At 42.4% G+C, this 19,452-nt stretch overlaps 1 protein-coding gene across 1 annotated transcript in view; it reads left to right on the forward strand.

Annotated features, from left to right (window-relative positions):
- Positions 1–19,452, forward strand: part of LOC149248365 (AT-hook motif nuclear-localized protein 10-like) — a 203,298-nt gene that overhangs the window by 36,455 nt on the left and 147,391 nt on the right. The window lies entirely within an intron of this gene.

A 19,452-nucleotide genomic window follows, 5' to 3' on the forward strand; every position in this document is an offset into this window, starting at 1 on the left:
TTTCATTTACATCATCATTCATCTTATCGTCTCTAAGAAATGCACAGTAGCTATTTTTCTTCTTCAACTTGGATGCATTGTGATTTTTATGGAGCAAGTTGTCTTGTGAGGGAGATTTTACATAGGGAGACTTTTGGGATTGATTGAAGTGATTCTTGTGGAATGGTGTAAATTTTACATGGGGAGACTTTTGGGATTGATTGAAGTGATTCTTGTGGAATGGTGTAAGTTTCATGCTAATTTTCTTCCATTTTTCACATTATATTATGTGAATTATGGTTTCTATGTATGCCATATTATCCACCACCAGTGGATGACCCCATAGGAAAATTTTTCTTCTAGATTTGTCTTCAGCCTGTAGCCAAAAACCCGTGACAACCACCAGTGTCGCTGATATATTGTGTTGGTTGATCTCCGCTCTCTGAGCTAGTCATATGTCCCCTTGCCCATCTGTCGAGAGCAAATGTTTGAAGGTGGGCTATCCAATTCTAAAGGTATGTTTTTCATTGTGGAGTCGGGTGCTTATGCTTGTTTTTCCTTGGGAACATTGGGCATGAATTATTGGGTGACTTGGAAGGAGGAAGGGTTTTGACTATAGTCTTGTTCCTCACCTTAAATGGGGGGTTAATCCTCAACCCTAGTCCTGTGGGATCTCCCCTATTGTCTTATAGCTTCAGGATGGGCACTACTTGGGAAACCCCGATTTTGATAGCACGATCTCGTTTACCCGTTTCATATTTTTCACTCCCCCCTGCACATTACATGCGCCATTTCATCATCTTCCCTCTCTGGGTCCATATGTCCATTAGGTCCACAAGGCTCTAGTATTCCCCCTCCCCATTGGCCACACGTCTGAGTCGGGCCTAGGAATGTTGCCCTAGAGGTTGATGCAGCTAAAAAAAAGGATTAAAAGCATATCATAGCCACGTACAATTGAAAATAATATAACAAAATGCAAAAGATGGCCGACAGATATTAGCTTGTGGGAAAAAGCCAAACATGAGCTCTACCCCTTTATTATGGCCATCACCCTGGTTCCTAGGGCCTCATGAGTGCCCCCACATCATTAAGGAACCCATGCATGTCCCAACCCCTGGTGGGCAATAAACTGCCCCACCTTGAGGGGGTAATAATTGCTTATATCATACACATCATGCCTTCATTCCTAGAGCCCTGAGTAGTAATAATCAAGAAAAATAAGAAAAAAAGACAAAAGGAAAATGAGGAAGGGTGGAAAAACAAATTCTGGGGTAACTCACGTACCACGATTGCTCCCTCCTACACCTATACACCCAAATGTGTGGACATCCCTCATCATTACCACCCTTGAACCCATGTCATTTGTCCTTGAGACCCCTTTATGCCAATCCACCTCATCATCACCCACATGACCCCTATCACTTGAAGGATGTACCTTGGACATGTCTTTTTCTTTTGGGCTTGGGAACACCTAAGAGGGTTGTTTATTAGCCACTCCTACCTAAGGAGGTAACACTATTACATGCTCAAAGCCCCAAATTTGGAAGGGAAGCCCATTACGAAGTCTCATTTGTGCCTTTGATTAACAAGCTTGGTTCACTTAGATTCACTACTGAATTATTGTACCTGATGGTGAGGAGACGCATTGGATCTTATATGTAATTGGTAGGTGGTTTCATCATGGGTTGGGCAACTTAACTGGGGCCAAGACCACCAGAGGATCATTTTGACACTTATAGGGAATGCGTTGAGAGCCATGGGACTCCATCATGTTATAGAGCATTATTTCACCTCATGGGCACCCTCAACACCTTTAGGAACTTGTTCGTATTATTCGCGAGATGATGCACTTGTTGAAGTTTTTAAGTTTACTTAATTTATAAACCCTTCATGCACTTTTCCTGATTTATTCCTACCTACTTGTTAATTTTTCTTTAACAAGTTATTTACAAAGTAAATACTGAAAATAAACACCAGTGCATGCTCAACATATTACAGATCCACAACTAAAAGAAACAAGAACAAACACACCACATGACACCATTATTTTTGGACCAATGTCCCCGGAAAAACCCAATGCGGGGAAACCGATGCAGCTATCTGAGGGTTTTCTTATTAAGCAATATCAGAGTACAGTCTGGGTGCCGACACTGGCCTACCCAACAGAGAATTTTCTTAGCAACTATACCTCACATTTTGAGAGAAATCTCCTCGCTGAAACCCTGGAAAATCCTTCCAGCAGTTCTTCAACACAAAACTACTTTGCAACCCCTGTGTTTGCCCAAACTGGATTGCGTCAGCCTCTCCTAGCCCAGCGTTGGCCCTGCATTAGCCTTCCTTGGCTTGCGTCAGCCCCAGGAGGCCCTGCGTCAGCTCTGGGAGCCTCTGCGTCAGCTACGCTGGCCCCTCTGGTGCTTTGCGCAGCACTTGGCTGCCTCTGTGTGGCCCTGCGTGAGCCCTTGCTGGCTCTGCGTCACCCTCCTTGGCTGCTGCGCTGCTCTCTCGGCACAATCTTTGCCTTCTTTGTTTCTTTGTACTCAATGCCCCTCAGCTGCTCTCCCGATCACTGATTCTATCTCTCTTAGCAAACCTCGCTCTAGAGAATAGAATGACTGATTATCTAGTGTATTCTCCAAGTGCTGCTCTCTCGGCACAATCTTTGCCTTCTTTGTTTCTCTGTACTCAATGCCCCTCAGCTGCTCTCTCGATCACTGATTCTATCTCTCTTAGCAAACCTCGCTCTAGAGAATAGAATGACTGATCATCTAGTGTATTCTCCAAGTGACCCTTAAGCCTTCTCTTATACTTTTCCCGTTGACATCTCAACAGCGGAGATTAAGTCCCTAATCAACGACTAAGATTAGATCTGGCTTGATCCATGTCTTTTGGACTATTCTAACACAGATTCATATTAATACACATTAATATTTTATTTTCCCTAAGTTTAGACTTAGGGACTCCATTAAAAATATTAATTATTTTAATATCTCCTGATTTGTTTAGAATCTGCCCAAACCGTTTTTGGGTATTGGAGATCTCATGTGCCCCAACCTCTCCACTAAATTTCATGGCTAGAGCACATCCGATGCTACCCCAAATCAACACTCCCTCTTAGCGAGGACTATGCTCTAACAATACTCCTCATTGAGTATTACTTTGATCCTTCGGCATCAGTGCGTGTGCTGATGCTAGGCCTTCTTGCCCAACATCCTCTGCACTGCTGCATCTTGTACTGTTGCCCATGGTTCTGCCACTGCCACTGTTGCATCTGTACGACAGCTCCCTCTGCATCCGTGCTGCTGTTGGTCCTTTCTCCCAGCACTGCATCCGCACTGCACCTCCTCTCATCAATCTGCATCGTGCTGCCCACTGCTGCACTGCAACTCAATTACTGAGAAAAAAGTAACTAATCTCCCAACTGACCTCCCTGTTGGGCTAGAAACACCCACTGATGCTGAAGCTCCCTCTTCCGCTGACAAGTGCTCCCTCTCTCTGACCTCTGCGCTGTTGCAACACCTCCCTGCATCTTGCATCGTTGCACACCTCTTTGTGCCTTTTTGCATTGGTGCAACACTCCTGTGCCTCTCGCACTGCTGCAGCCTGCTAGCTCTGCGCTGTTTCAGGACTCCTGCACTGTAGCTCTCTCTGCCACTCCATCCGCATCCGTCTCTACCCACTCAGCCACTCTTGCTACTCCTCGACGAGGCTCCCGTAGCAAGGTCTAATCCAAGAGGCTGGGTACCTCAAGTATCCTGCCCCTCATCGCCTGTAGTCCGCTTGACTACTGCTTGATGTCTCCCCACTTCCACTCAAGTAGCGTGTGTGCACTGATGGCACAATCATCGTCTGTCAAAACTTCCTTCTCTGCTCGTGTTGGCGCTGCCTTAGTCTCAGAAGACTCTCCCTTACTCTTCTTCCTTGGGCACTGGGTCGCATAATGACCCATCTCCCCACTATGGAAACACTTGATCTTGGAGAGATCTTTCTTCTTCCACTTCTCCTGCTTTCCCTCAGATGCTAGGGCCACATCCTCCTCCTCCTGCTTGAACTTGATCCCTTTGCTGTTGCTACCTGTCTTTGACTGCCGTCTGATCTCTTCCTGGCGAAGAGCTGCCCACATCTTGTCCCAAGGTACGAGAGTCCCTCTGCTCAGGATGCTCTGGACAAACACTTCCCACTCTTCTGAGACAGCATTCAGGGCTGTCCTCACCATAAGCTCCTGATCCGGTGTTGTTCCTATAACAGTCAACTGATCTCAGATCTCATTTAGTCCTCCGAGGAAGGAGTCAATCGTTTGACCCTTCTTCATCTGATAGGACCTCATCTGGTTCTCGAGCAACATTCTTCTCTGCACAGAAGTATGCTGGTACAGGTTCTTGAGAGCCTACCACATCTCAATTGCCTTTTCCTTCTCGGTTATATGTGGTACCACATGATCCTTGACCCCGTCAAAGATAATGCACTTGGCCCTCGCCATCGCCTCTTCGTACTTGTCATTATCATTGGGGTCGACTGGGATAGCTATAACCTTCAAGGCGAAGTTCTTGACACGATTCCTGTCAAGCATTGATAAGATTCTGGCCTTCCAGACTGCGAAGTTCGATGCTCCGTCCAGTCTATCCTGGTCTCTTACCCCGTGTAGTGCCATGATGCTCCTCTACTGTTCTCTGTTCGAATCCTCTGAGTCTCTACTTCTCGTCTGGAAGTTCTCTTCTGGACTCCCTCTGAGTCTTGATTTCCCTCTTGGAAATCCTTCTGCCGCTTGTCGAGATGCCCCCTACTCTGATCGTCTTGTGCAACTGCACTGTTGATCCAGGTTCCTCAGCTAGAAACTCTCGGTAAGAACTCCTCTAGCGCTGCTCTGTCAGGTACTGTTCTGACTATAGTACCTCACCAACTCCACTCTGCAATATTTCTGCAGCCTTTTAGACTCCAGCAACTCCCTCTCTGTGAACTGCGTCAACCCCTCTTTGCCTCACGTTGGCTTTGCGTCACCCTGGATGGGTTTGCGTCAGCCCTGGGATGCCCTGTGTCAGCCCTCTGGCCCTCTGCATCAACAACGTTGGCCTCTTTGAGGCTCTCCACAGTTCCCGGCTTCTACTGCGTGGCTCTGGCTGGCTCTGTGTTACACTTCCTTGTCTTTTGTGCTGTTAGAAACAACTTTTGTCACCTCGGGACAACTGTTTTCTGCTGTTATTGCTCTGCTCGGCTGATGTCTCTTAGTCCTCCTGTGATCTGCAATCATCCTCTAGTACCATGTTGAAGTTTCTAAGTTTACTTAATTTAGAAACCCTTCATGCACTTTTCCTGATTTATTCCTACCTACTTGTTAATTTTTCTTTAACAAGTTATTTACAAAGTAAATACTAAAAATAAACACGAGTGCATGCTCAACATATTACAGATCAACAACTAAAAGAAACAAGAACAAACACACCACATGACACCATTATTTTTGGACCAATGTCCTTGGAAAAACCCAATGCGGAAAAACCGGTGCAGCGATTTGAGGGTTTTCTTATTAAGCAATATCAGAGTACAATCTGGGTGCCGAAATTGGCCTACCCAACAGAGAATTTCCTTAGCAGCTATACCTCATAATTTGAGAGAAATCTCCTGGTTGAAACCCCAGAAAATCCTTCTGTTAGTTCCTCAACACAACACTGCTCTGCAACCCCAGTGTCTGCCCAAACTGGACTGCGTCAGCCTCTCCTAGCCAACGCTGGCCCTGCATCAACCTTCCTTGGCCTGTATCAGTCCCCAGGAGGCCCTGCATCAGCTCTGGGAGCCTCTGCGTCAGCTATGTTGGCCCCTCTGGTGCTCTGCGCAACACTTGGCTGCCTCTGCGTGGCCCTGCGTGAGCCCTTGTTGGCTTTGCGTCACCCTCCTTGGCTGTTGTGCTGCTCTTCCGACATAATCTCTGCCTTCTCTGTTTCTTTGTACTCAATGCCCCTCAGCTGCTTTTCCAATCACTGATTCTATCTCTCTTAGCAAACCCCGCTCTAGAGAATAGAATGACTGATCAACTGGTGTATTCTCCAAGTGACCCTCAAGCCTCCTCTTATACTTTTTCTGTTGACATCTCAACGGCCGAGATTAAGTCCCTAATCAACGGCTAAGATTAGATCTGGCTTGATCCATGTCTTTTGGACCATTCTAACACAGATTCATATTAATACACATTAATAATTTATTTTCCCTAAGTTTAGACTTAGAGACTCCATTAAAAATATTAATTATTTTAATATCTCCTGATCTGTTTAGAATCTGCCCAAACCGTTTCTGGGTATTGGAGATCTCATGTGCCCCAACCTCTCCACCAAATTTCGTGGCTAGAGCACATCCGATGCTACCTAAAATCAACAGCACTTGAACCAACATTGCCCCAATCGGTTTAGTAGTGTACAGGTGGTTTGGTAGCTGATCCAAAGCCCAGATGAGGTTTGTCTCACCCTTGAGACATGGAAGGGAAAGCACCATCATTAGTGCCCTCATTTGGAGTAGTCTACGGGCTTATCGTACACCAGGAGACCCATGAGAACAGTATTAGTGCCCGAGAGCCACTTTGGAGCACCACATGATGACTTCTTGGACCTTAAGGGGCCATCCCCTTGTGCATCGTTTATGGAGCCCTCTCTCTCATCTTGGCGCTTAGAGGACTCATCGTGGCCTTCCAATGACCTCATTTCATCATGATGTCATCATTTCGACCTATTATTGGATGGTTTATTCATAATTTTTTTGGAGATACTTGGTGGGCTTGTCACCAAGGCCTTATTTTTACACATTAATATAATGTTAGGGGCTTTAGAATAGGAAATCAACCTCTAAAGGTCTCATATAAATAGAACTCGCTCTCATTGTGAGAGAGCCTCATCATCATTTGGATCTTTCTCTTGTAAAAAGACTTCACGCTTTTTATTAGATGCTAGTGGAGATTTCTATTGACGCATTTCGATTTCTTTGGAAGCTAGAATTTCGTTCTTCTTGGAGCTACATATTGGTTTATGGTTGGATATATCTCATTGTCATCTTGTAAGTGCTATTTTGTTGAAGATTTTTCTTGAAATAATGTCTAATGTGTGAAATTTTTGCAACTAGTTAATATTCTTATGCCCTACTTTACTGAATATCATTGTAAAAAGTTATTTGGTTGGCAATTGCACATGTTACTTATTTCATGACAATAGTTGAATGTTCCTAGTGGATGGGATTTTGTTTTTCTTCCATGAAAATCCATAAATCTTGAGTAGGTAAATGTTGAAGATTGGTTGCTAGGGCATCATTCTTTGGCCTCCTTGAAGATGGTTTTCGCAAATCTTCAATCATCTTAGACTCCATGGCCTAAGAGGCAAGGCATTGATCCGAAAAATTTGGTGATCATCCCTCCTTTTCTCATTCTTTTCTCTCCAAAATTTCAGCCCCTCCTTCCTTGGACATCTATCTAAGGCACCTTGCGAAATTCTTTAGAGGAGGAATTTTCAAATTCCGTTTAGATAGAACTCTTCCTTTGTGTCTCCACTAGAGGATCTCAAATTTTGGTTAAATTCCCACGATTATTTCTCCATAAATTTGTGTGCCCTAGAAGGGAAACCTAGTTTGTTTTCCTTGGATAAGGTGGCCTTCTTGAGGGTCATATGAGCCTTGTATTTGATAGAATAAATCACAAGACCTTTTATTCTCTCTTACCTTGACCTAGTGAACACATTGGAGGAATTCCTCCCACGATCATCTCTAATAACCCTAGGTCTAGTGTAAGTTCTTTCTAGGTCTCTCAAGAGAAGCAAAGTGCCTATTTAAAGTATCAAATCATCTTGCAAAGCTTCTTAAGAGGTCCTATCTCTTCCTAGAGGTCTTGACCTTAGGTATTGCCTCATCATTGCAAATCTTTAGCACTCCGTCTTTCTTAGAGAGCCTTTAGCTTTTTTGAAGCATTCATCCTTAGTTGAGCCTCTCCTTGAATGGGCCTTGTGAAATCACTCAATACTTAGTCATTGGCATATCCTTTACAAGTGATTCCATCTTAAAGTGACTGCTCCCATCGATGAAAGTCCGTAAAGAGTAGGGGACAATGGGTCTTTGCCCCATTGTTGTCACTTGGTTATTGTCCCATATGTTCCCCTCCTAGGGCCCTGCTAGATTGTGTGGCAACATGACATATTACAAATTTCATTAACTTTCCTTGAAATCTTAATTTTTCATGGTATATAAACTTTGTTTGCTTGAATCCTTCAAAATAATTTTGATATATGCATCTCTTGAACTTAAAATCTCCCTTATAAAGAAGTCACTAGGGTTTCAAAGTAGAGATCTTCATTCTCTCATCTTCTTCATCAAGGCCCTCTTCATAGAGCTTACACTAAATAACTCCATTGCCCAATTAGATCAAGGCACTAGTCTAGAAGGTGTTGATCAAAACCTTTATTTCTCTATTTTTCTCTTTCTTGGTAATGCGGGTTAGGGTTAGGTTAAATTTGCATTTTCAACAATATTAGATTTGTGTGTTGTTGCCCTACTGAAGGGATTGCATTCAACTTGAAAAAAAGTCAAAATTTAGTATTAATTGCATGTTAAAACCCTAAATTAAGGGCTAACATCATCTTATATATTGCTGTTTTGTGCATATTTCAGCCATAAAAACTCAGTTGTTTACACTAAACCTCATCTACTTCCTTGACAGCCTTGCTGCTTTGTTGATCCATGCTTGATAGGCTATCTTTTAGAGTTGCTATATGTCACTGTGTGCCCTAAATTTGCATATCTTATAAACCCTAATTTATAATAGCTCTCTTGTAAATTAGATAGGTCTTAAGGAAGTGTACTTGAACTTTGGGCAAGGCTTATCTTAGCCTTTCTAGGCTATGCTGGTACCTTTCCTTCAAATCATTAGACTTTCCATCCCCATTAAGCCCTTCTTTATTCAGTATCCTTTTGGTGATCTTCTGTAGAGAGGCCTCCCTTGTGGGATTAAATTCACCACTAAAACGTTGGAGAGAAGCCATGGAGGTGATAATGGTGGCCGATCTCTTGTTGCCATAAGACCTAGGTTTCCTAGTGGGACTTTGCAGTAGGCCTGCTAGATTTTATGGTAAACCGTAATAGTTACAAAAATAAAAAGATAATAATATTGATGTAACCTATAAATAAGATAGCTTGTATGCACATGAGTGCTAAGGGGAGGGACCCTTGGGTTGCTACAAGAGATAATTTGGACTGTTGAAAATTATGAGAATGTTGTATATGTTTAATATGGTGGAGTTTTGGATGAACTTGGAAATTTTCCCTTGTTGAGTTGAATATAGTTACATAAGAGGGCAGATTTGAATCTTTGAAGATCAGTTAAAGAGAACTTGATTGGGCTATAAATCTAATCGTGAAATAGCTTGAGCTTGGGAATGCTTTGACTGATTGCTAAAAGTTATTGGAAATGAATGAATGAGTATAAAATGAATAGGCTGCTGAATTAGAAAATGTTGGGGCATATGCTTTAATTAATTTGACTAAGAGTTGACATGTGAATGAAATTGTGAAGCAGTAGAAAGGTGCAGGGTACTCTTAGGAATTTGATATTAAAACAATCCCTGACTGGAAATGAAATTTGAGGTAGCAGAAGTGCTTTCAGTCATCAAAAAATCCCCGAGGAGATTGAGACGAAAATGTATGTCAAAGAAAGCTAAAGAAGGAGCCAGATGGACTCCTTGAAAAATCATTAGCTGAGAATAAATGGTAATGGAAACCACGTAAGTATGGAAATCAACCATACAACAACAATTGGTAAGTTGACAAAATTGGGTAAGAATTCGTTCAGGATGAGTTTCAATTTCTTCTAAAATAATTTCAATTGAATGCATATATTGAATGCCCCAAAGAGGTATGGTTAAAGCAAAAAAACTGTTGGTGCAAAAAGTTGTGATAAAATCTTGGAAATTTGAGTGAGCTGTCCTGATGGACAATAGTTGGATGAGTGAGTAATATGCTCATAGGTCAAAGAGACTTTATGATGGATAATGCATGGATATGAATGATGTTCTGAGTTGCTAGTAAGGCACATGAATATAAGTTTTATGGAATGGTTAAGATGACGCTGAACGAATATGTAGCGCAATGATGTTCTCCTTTTTATTGGTATAAAATGCAATTGAATTAATTGAATGAATGGTTGACTATGTAAGCGAATTGAAGAACCAATTGAGTGGCTGCTGTAAATAACATATTGAAGGAGTTTATAACATGAGGAGCTAACATAATTTGGTTGAGTGAAAATATAGACTATAGGCAGAATGCCTTGGGTATGGCATGGAATGTAAGGCTATGGTGAAGGCTGGAAATATTAACATATGCAAGGGGCCAAACATTATAAGAAGAGTCTTATTGTTGTGAGACTTGGCTTTTGTACGAAGCAAGTTTAAAAAATAAAATTCCCAATGAAGCAAAGGATAATCATACAAATACGTATTGAGTTGAAATTTCATTTGATTGAATTGTATGTTGCTTTAATAGTAGTTATGAGAAGAATGGGGGGAGAATGATGTTGAAATTTGATGACTAAAAAGTTTCCTGCAATCCCAACCCAGTTTTAATTTCACCTTATCACTCCTATTCAGTTAAATGCCCTTTCCCATAAACATACATTCAACATATAGAATTCTAAAAATGAAATTTTCAGATTAAAACACTTGGCACTGCCAATACATGCTGAAAATAAATATGGACATAAACATACCACCAACACACATAAAAATACACACAGATTTTTGGTCAATTTAGACCCAGGCAAAACCCCTTCAGTCATCTCTGGGGAAAACCTGTTAGAGAGCTTTTCAAATTTATTTATCTTTCAAGTTCAGGAAAAACACATTTGCAGACAAAACAAAACAATAAAATACAACTTATCTCTTCAGCCCAAAACTCCTTGAAAATTGTGCCCAATTTGCCTCAATTTCCATGCCCACTTGAAGCTGAAAATATGTACTGTACGGATACAGAATGTATGCACTGTACTATACGGATTACATACAGAATGTACAGATTTCCGTACCGCTGTATTGATTGTACGGATTTTCAATTTTTCAAAATGATTTTTTCAAAAAATTCTCTCAAACGGCATGCAGCTCACAACATTAAATGTTGTTCGCACTGTACCATTTGTTGTCTTCTATGCCTTGATTTCCGTGCCCAGCTTTGCTAGAAATCGCTCCTTCAGCTTGTTGCAACAAATTTTTCCTTCAGAACTTTTCTCCAACTCTCAGCCTCTTTTCTCCAGTCTACTCATGAAGAATGAATGCAGTCTCTCTTTTCTTTTCCCCCTTTTGTTTCCCTAAATGACTTTTGGGCAACCCTAAGATCTAATGGCTCAAATTCATTTAGATCAGGGGATGAGAATAAATGTGCATTTAATTCTCACTTTCTATTTTTTAAGTCACCCATTAAATAAAGTACCCATATTGTACTTTGTCTAAAGTCACTTTTCACTTTATAAGTTAACATTGACTTTACGACTTATAAAGTCACACTCAGGAAAAGGATTATTTTGCACACTTTTCCCTAGGTAGAGACTAACCCATGGGAAACTACTTGTCCAAGGTACATTAAAAATCAACACTCCCTCTTACCGAGGAAAGTGTTTCTCACACCAACCATCTTGTCCCTGAAATGGACATGCTTGCCTCTTGGCAAAGACTTTGTGAGAACATAGGCCACCTGCTCATCTATCGATATGTACTTCAACTTAACTGCCCCCTTCTGAACATAGTCCTTGATGAAATGATATCTGATGTTAATGTGTTTTGACTTGTCATGAAACACTGGATTCTCCGTGAGTTTAATGCAACTCTGATTATCACAGGATATAACCGTCAGTCTCAACTGTTGATCAAATAAGCCATACAACAACTTGCGAAGCTAAATGGCCTCAGAACTAGCCTGGCTAGCAGCCATATACTCAGCCTCAGAAGAGCTCAAAGCAATCGACTTTTGCTTTTGACTGAACCACGACACAATTGTCGAACCCAATCCGAAGCAACACCTTGAAGTGCTTTTCCTGTCAGAAGCACACCCTGCCCAATCTGAATCTGTGTAACTTGCCAACCTCACTCCATCTCCCTGCCTATAGTCTAGACCATAATCAATAGTCCCCTACACGTAGCGAAGAATGTGCTTTGCAGCTACCTAGTGCACCCTCCTGGGCTCAACCATGAACTGGCTAAGTGTGTTCACTGCAAAGCATACATCTGGCCTAGTGTTGATGATATACATCAATGACCCAATAAGTTGCCTATACAATGTGGGATCCACCAAACTAGAATCTGAAGCGTGAAGCTTCTTCTAGTTGGTGATCATAGGTGTAGACATGGGTCTACAATTTGCCATGTGAACTCTGCTCAACACATCCACAACATATTGCCCCTACCGCAGAAAGATATGCCCCTCCTCCTGCCACACCTCAAGCCCCAAAAAGTAATGCATCAACCCAATGTCCTTCATCTTGAACTCCATAGCAAGATCCTCCTTGCAACCACTAATCAGTCTCTTCGCCCCAGTGATGAACAAGTCATCAACATACAACACAAGAATGAGCAGATCATCCCTTACAACAATGTAATATAGGTTCAGATCTGCATCACTCTTCGTGAAACCCATCTGCTGTAAGTATTAATCCTCGAATACCAAGCTCTCGGAGCTTGCTTAAGTCCATAGAGTGCTCGCCTCAATCGGCATACATGGGTCTCCTGCCCAAGTACCTCAAAGCCCTGTGGCTGCTCAACATACACCTCCTCCTCTATAACTCCGTTCAGAAATGCGGTCTTCACATCCATCTGATAGATCTGCCAACCCATTTTTGCAACAATAGAAATAAGGGATCGGATAGAAGTGTATCGAGCTATGGGAGCGAAGGTCTCATCATAGTCAACTCCCTCTATTTGTGAGAACCCTCTAGCACAAATCTCACCTTGAACTTCTCAATGCTGCCATCCACAACATGCTTGATCTTGTAGAGCCACCTGGAAGTCACAATTGACTTGCCCTCAAGCCTAGGCCCCACTTCCCAAACATTGTTCTTAATGATAGAGGCATACTCCTCCACCATAGCCTCTCTCCATACCTCCTTGCTGACAAACTCCTCATAGCTAGTAGGCTCAGAGTCAACAATGCTGGTAGCCTTGGCTACATAATTGTAAAACCACTCAGGTGGCACACTCTCCTTGTTCACCCTCTTCGGAAGACCAATGGACTCCGCTTCCTTCAAGGTGTCTTGAAGCCACTTGGGCCTCCTCTTCCCTGAAGAAGCTTCCCCATAGGGAACCTCATCCTCTATCCCCCAGTCTGGTGAACCTGAAGGTCTGCCAACTAACTCTAGTGTGCCTGTACCACTACTTGTCCTCGAAGAACTTGTACCGGCACCTGTGCCTGTGTCAGCTGAAGTGCCATGTGAACTCTGTACCAGTGACAACCACTAATCGGTCTCTCTGCCCCAGTAATGAACAAGTCATCAACATACAACACAAGAATGAGCAGATCGTCCCCTACAACAATGTAGTATAGGTTCAGATCTGCATCACTCTTCGTGAAACCCATCTACTGCAAGTAAGTATTAATCCTCGAATACCAAGCTTTCAGAGCTTGCTTAAGTCCGTAGAGTGCTCGCCTCAACCAGCATACATGGGTCTCCCGCCTAAGTACCTCAAAGCCTTGTGGCTACTCAACATACACCTCCTCCTCTATAACTCCGTTCAGAAATGCGGTCTTCACATCCATCTGATGGATTTGCCAACCCATTTCTAGAACAATAGAAATAAGGGACCAAATAGAAGTGTGCCGAGCTACGAGAGCGAAGGTCTCATCATAGTCAACTCCCTTTATCTGTGTGAACCCTCTAGCCACAAACCTCACCTTGAACTTCTCAATGCTGCCATCCGCAACATGCTTGATCTTGTAGAGCCACTTGGAAGTCACAACTGACTTGCCCTTAGGCCTAGGCACCACTTCCCAAACATTTTTCTTAATGATAGAGGCATACTCCTCCACCATAGCCTCCCTCCATACCTCCTGGCTGACAGCCTCCTCATAACTAGTAGGCTCAGAGTCAACAATGCTGGTAGCCTTGGCTACATAACTGCAAAACCGCTTAGGTGGCACACTCTCCCTGTTCACCCTCTTCGGAGGACCAACAAACTCCGCTTCCTTCAAGGTGTCTTGAAGCCACTTGGGCCTCCTCTTCCCTGAAGAAGCTTCCCCATAGGGAACCTCATCCTCTGTCCCCTAGTCTGGTGAACCTGAAGGTCTGCCAACTAACCCTAGTGTGCCTGTACCAGCACCTGTCCTCGAAGAACCTGTACCGGCACCTGTGCCTGTGTTAGCTGAAGTGCCATGTGAACTCTGTACTAGTGGACTCCCTAAAGAAGTGCTTGGTGAACTTGCCACTAGTGCCCCATATGTCACTGACACTGAAATACCTCCTGTACCAGTCGATCCAGAACCCTGAGGTCTTGCTCCCTATACCTGACCTCCCTGCTGAGGAGAAGTCTGTGACTCTCTCTCATCATACTCCCATGATCTCCGATAGGCCCTCTCCTCCTCGAACTTCACATCCCTCCTAATCACCACTCTCTGTTTAGAAGGAATGAAGATCCGATAGGCCTTCGAAGTCTCGCTATAACCCATAAAGATACCCTTCTCTGCCATGGGTTCTAGCTTCGTCCTTTGCTCCTTGGGGATATAAGAATATGTGAGACATCCAAAGATACGAAGATGTCCCACATGAGGCTTCTCTCTAATGAAAGCCTCCTCCAGAGTCATATTCCCCAATACTCTGTGAGGACTCTTGTTCTGAAGATAAACAACAGTATTGCAGGCCTCAACCCACAAAAACAAAGGCAACCCCTGATCATGAATCATCGCTCTAGCAGCCCCAACAATAGCTCTGTTCTTCCTTTCAAACACCCCATTCTGCTGGGGGTTGTAAGGAACCGTGAACTCTCTCCTAATGCCCTCCTGTGCACAAAAGTCAGAAAACCCACCATCGATGTACTCACCACCATTGTTTGACCTCAAGACCCGAATCTTCCTACCTATCTGCTTTTCCACAAGAGCTTTGAACTCTTTAAAGCGACTGAAGACCTCACCCTTGGTCTTCAGGAAATATATCCAAGTCCTCCTAGAGTAGTCATCAATGAATATAACATAATACTCATAACCACCCAAAGACACATGAGACATACGACCACTAACATTAGTATGAATCAAGTCTAGTATACCTGTAGATCTGCTGTCGCTCGCTGGGAATGGTAACTTGGTGTACTTGCCCAAAGCACACCCTCTGCAGACCTCATAATGCTCGACACTGAAATCAGGAACTCCAGTAGTGATCTCCCTTAGTACTCTCAAAGCTCCATGATGCATATGCGCCATCCTCCGGTGCCATAACTCGCACAAGTCTCTACTGCTGGTGGTACTAGTGTGAGTGCTACTAGATGTGCTACTCACCAATGCTCTTGCCGATTGAAAACTGAACTTATATAGTTTCCCAGAGCAGACTCCAATCACTTTGGCCGAAGTGATGGAAGCTCTCTTGGGATGCATCAATACCTGCCCTCCTAAGAAAGTGACGTCAAACCCCTTGTCCTCCATAACGGACATTGAAATCAAGTTCTTCTTCATCCCCGAAACATACAAAACATCCATGACCTTCAAAGGAGGCAAAGACTCCCTCTCAAAGGTCACAATCCCCACACCAACAACTCTCACAGTGCGATTATCTCTTAGTATAATGACAATCTCAATATCAATTGCCCTCTCTGCAAGCTTTGAAAAGAAATCTCGTGCATCTGTCATATGGCGGGAAGTCTCGCTGTATATGTACCACATTAGATGATGTACTCCTACTAGATGTAGAAGTAATCTTAAATTGTGAAGCAAACTGCTCCACCTTTGCTGAAGCTGCAGTACCCTTCTTCCCCTTGTTCTTCCTCTCAAGACACATAGCAACATAGTGTCCCATTTTTTGACATGCCCAACATTTGACTTTGGACATATCCGTATCTTTCTACTTCTTCTCCTTTCCCTTAACCCCATTTGATGAGGCCCCTTTTTTGGCCTTCCCTTTGTTCTTCCCCTTGGATGTCAAGGCTACATCCTCCTCATCTGCTATCTTCACCCCACCGTTGCCAGTTTTCTATATCTCATGTTGCACACAATCATCCCAGAATATGTCCCAATTGGGAAGATTCTCCCTAGAGGTAACAACATCTCCAAAGACCTCCCAAGACTTAGGAAGTCCCGCTACAACTATCCTGACTAACTCTGTGGGTGCAACTGCCTCACCAATAGCAGTCAAATCATCACGTACATGTTTGACCCTGCCAAGATAATGAACTACACTTTCAGCCTTTGTCATCTTGATGTTCTTCAATTGTTCTTTGAGTACCATCTTCCCGCTCCCATTGGTACTCTGATAGAGAGTGGTTAGAGCTGTCCACATCCAATATGCATATGTGTTTCCTCTCACCTGAGGAACCACATGATCCTTTACACTGTCCATCAAAATCTTTTTTGCCTTTGCATTATTTTTTGTGAATTCAGCAAATTCATCTGCAATAGTAGGAGGTACAACCACTTGCCACACTATATCCCACGCTGTTGCCTCCTCAAACACTGTCTGAATTCTGTCCTTCCAAACGACATAGTTCGATATCCCATCCAGTCTGTCCTCTATCTTTAAGAACATGGCCATGATTGCTGTCCAAAATTTTACAAACCAAGAAAATGGAGAAATGAACTTTCTAACACACCTTGCTGTCCCAAAATATCAATTTGCTGTCCAAAAATTCAGTTTGTTGCCCAAACCATTGTTTGCTGTCCCAAACTACTGTCTGCTTTCAAAATGCATTTTTTAGCCTGTAGCTCCGATACCATTTTGAAATTTGATGACTAAAAAGTTTTCTACAATCCCAACCCGGTTTTAATTTCACCTTATCACTTGTTAAACGCCTTTCCCATAAACATATATTCAACATATAGAATTCTGGAAATGAAATTTTCAGATTAAAACACATGGGACTGTCATCACATGCTGAAAATAAATATGGACATAAACAGACCAGCAACACACATAAAAATACACAGATTTTTGGTCAACTTAGACCCAGGCAAAACCCCTTCAATTATCTCTGGGGAAACCTTGTTAGAGATCTCTTCAAATTTATTTATCTTTCAAGCTCAGTTAAAATACATTTGCAGACAAAACAAAACAGCAAAAGCCAACTTATCTCTTCAGCCCAAAACTCCTTGAAAACCGTGCCCACTTTGCCTCGATTTCCATGCCCACTTGAAGCTGAAAATATGTACTGTATGGATTCCGTATGAAATGTACAGATTTTTGTATCGTTGTATGGACTATATAGATTTTCAATTTTTTTTCAAAAACTTCTCTCAAATGGCGTGCAGAGCACATCAATAAATGCTGTTCGTAATGTACTTTCTGTTGTTTTCTATACCTTGATTTCCGTGCCCAACTTTGCCTAGAAATCACTCCTTCAGCTTGCTGCAACAAATTTCTCCTTCAGAACTTTTTTCTGGCTCTTAGCCTCCTTTCTCCAATTTGCTCATGAAGAATGAATGCAGTCACTCTTTTCTTTTCCCCCTTTTGTTTCCCTAAATGACTTTTGGGCAACCCTAAGATCTAATGGCCCAGATTCATTTAGATCAATGGATGAGAATAAATGTGCATTTAATTCTCACTTTCTATTTTTTAACTCACCCATTAAATAAAGTACCCACATTGTACTTTTTGTCTAAAGTCATTTTTCACTTCATAATTTAACATTGACTTTACCACTTATAAAGTTACTTTCACTTGATAAAGTCACACTTAAGAAAATAATTATTTTGGACACTTTTCCCTAGGTAGAGACTAACCCATGGGAAACCACTTGTCCAAGGTACATTAAAAATCAACAAATGGTACCAAAGCGCTCCAGAAGTATGGGCGACATACCCGTTTTGGAGACTTTTGCTTGACCACGTAGTCCAAGGAAGGGACCCTAATTCTCATGCTAAGGCAGTGCGCAAGTAGAAACACAGAGAAGACAAAACACTACAGAGAGAGATAAATAGCAGAGCAGACCTGAAGTTGCAAAATGCGTGGGTTGAGCAAAGGGATTAGAGAGTAGCAAAGGATGGTTGCAAACAACAAAATGCTATTGTGTATGAACTCGAGTCACTTGTGAAATGTATCCAAAGCTACATGTTGGTTCTAAGACTATGAATTTAAGTAGAAATCGAGATAAATCCTTCTGAGTAGCAGCGACTTGTTTTTGTGGATGACCATTGGTTGAGGATTCCAACAAAACTTAAAAGACCTAGATAAGTGTATTTATCCCCCTTTAATGAAATGGCCTTATTTGTCCAAAGCTTCATGAATGTTGTTTGGTTGGGTTACCGAGTATGTATGAATGATGAATTGAAAGTATTCTTTTAATTGTGCTTGTTTATTAGCCGTGAACACCTATAAGAAAGAATTGTGTATGTAGAGGTATCCATCAAAGTATGTTTCCTGTGGCTGTAATAGCTTTGAAGTATAATGTATTGCATGGTTTTGCTTGAGGGCTAACTAATAATTCTTCCATGAATGAATGCTATATATATATATATAATGAGAGAGAGAGAGAGAGAGAGAGAGAGAGGTTTTTCTCTGAAATAGAGATAACTATAATGAGTATGGATGTGTGGTTTTGTAAGATGAAATATAAGTTGACTAGAGCTATGAGGCTCTTCATGGATTATGTAGCATGAATGGCTTTTACTAGGCTTGTTAGGGGAGGGAACAACTATCACTGTGTCACTGTTTTGAATGAGGAGACTTGATAATCCTTATTTAGGGTAGATCTTGTTTCTTTTGGAGGTAAGCTAGAAGGTTGGCCCCTTTGTTTGTTAGAGATGGAGAGTGAAGTGTGAAGTTTGCAATCCTAAACGAGTGGGAAGAGGCTCATTCAGTGGCATGAAGTTGTGAAATTGGCCATTGAAATGATTTCTTTTGGATGCCTCTGTGGGCTGGTGAAGAACTCTGTAGCCTCAAAATACTTTTTAGCAGTTCAATGCCCTGTCTAAGTTCCTTTCAGTCCTCGGGACAAGTTGAGAAATTCTTTGTAAGCCTGCTCTCCTTGGAGAATTTCAGGGATTGAATTTGAAAATTTGGGGATGGGAGCTTTTTAGCCCCAACCCTTGGTCACATGGCCTGACAGGCGTTGTGATTGGGAGCTAGTCGTGAGAGGGGTCCAAGGCAGAAGACATCAGATCAACCTTTGATCTTCGGGATAATCTTCAGATCTCTTGATGGTGCAATGGTCCACAGCCTGGTCACCTGACATTGGATTAGTTGTTTGTTCTTTTGTCAGAGTTGGATAGCAGAAGTTTAGAAATTTTGGAATTCAGAGGCTTTGGCCCAAGCCCTAGGTCATATGGGCCGATAAGGGGGTC

Source organism: Pinus tabuliformis, chromosome 7 (assembly GCF_031772625.1).
Source record: "Pinus tabuliformis cultivar Carrire ecotype Pingquan chromosome 7, CPIR1, whole genome shotgun sequence".
NCBI classification, from domain to species: Eukaryota; Viridiplantae; Streptophyta; class Pinopsida; order Pinales; family Pinaceae; genus Pinus; species Pinus tabuliformis.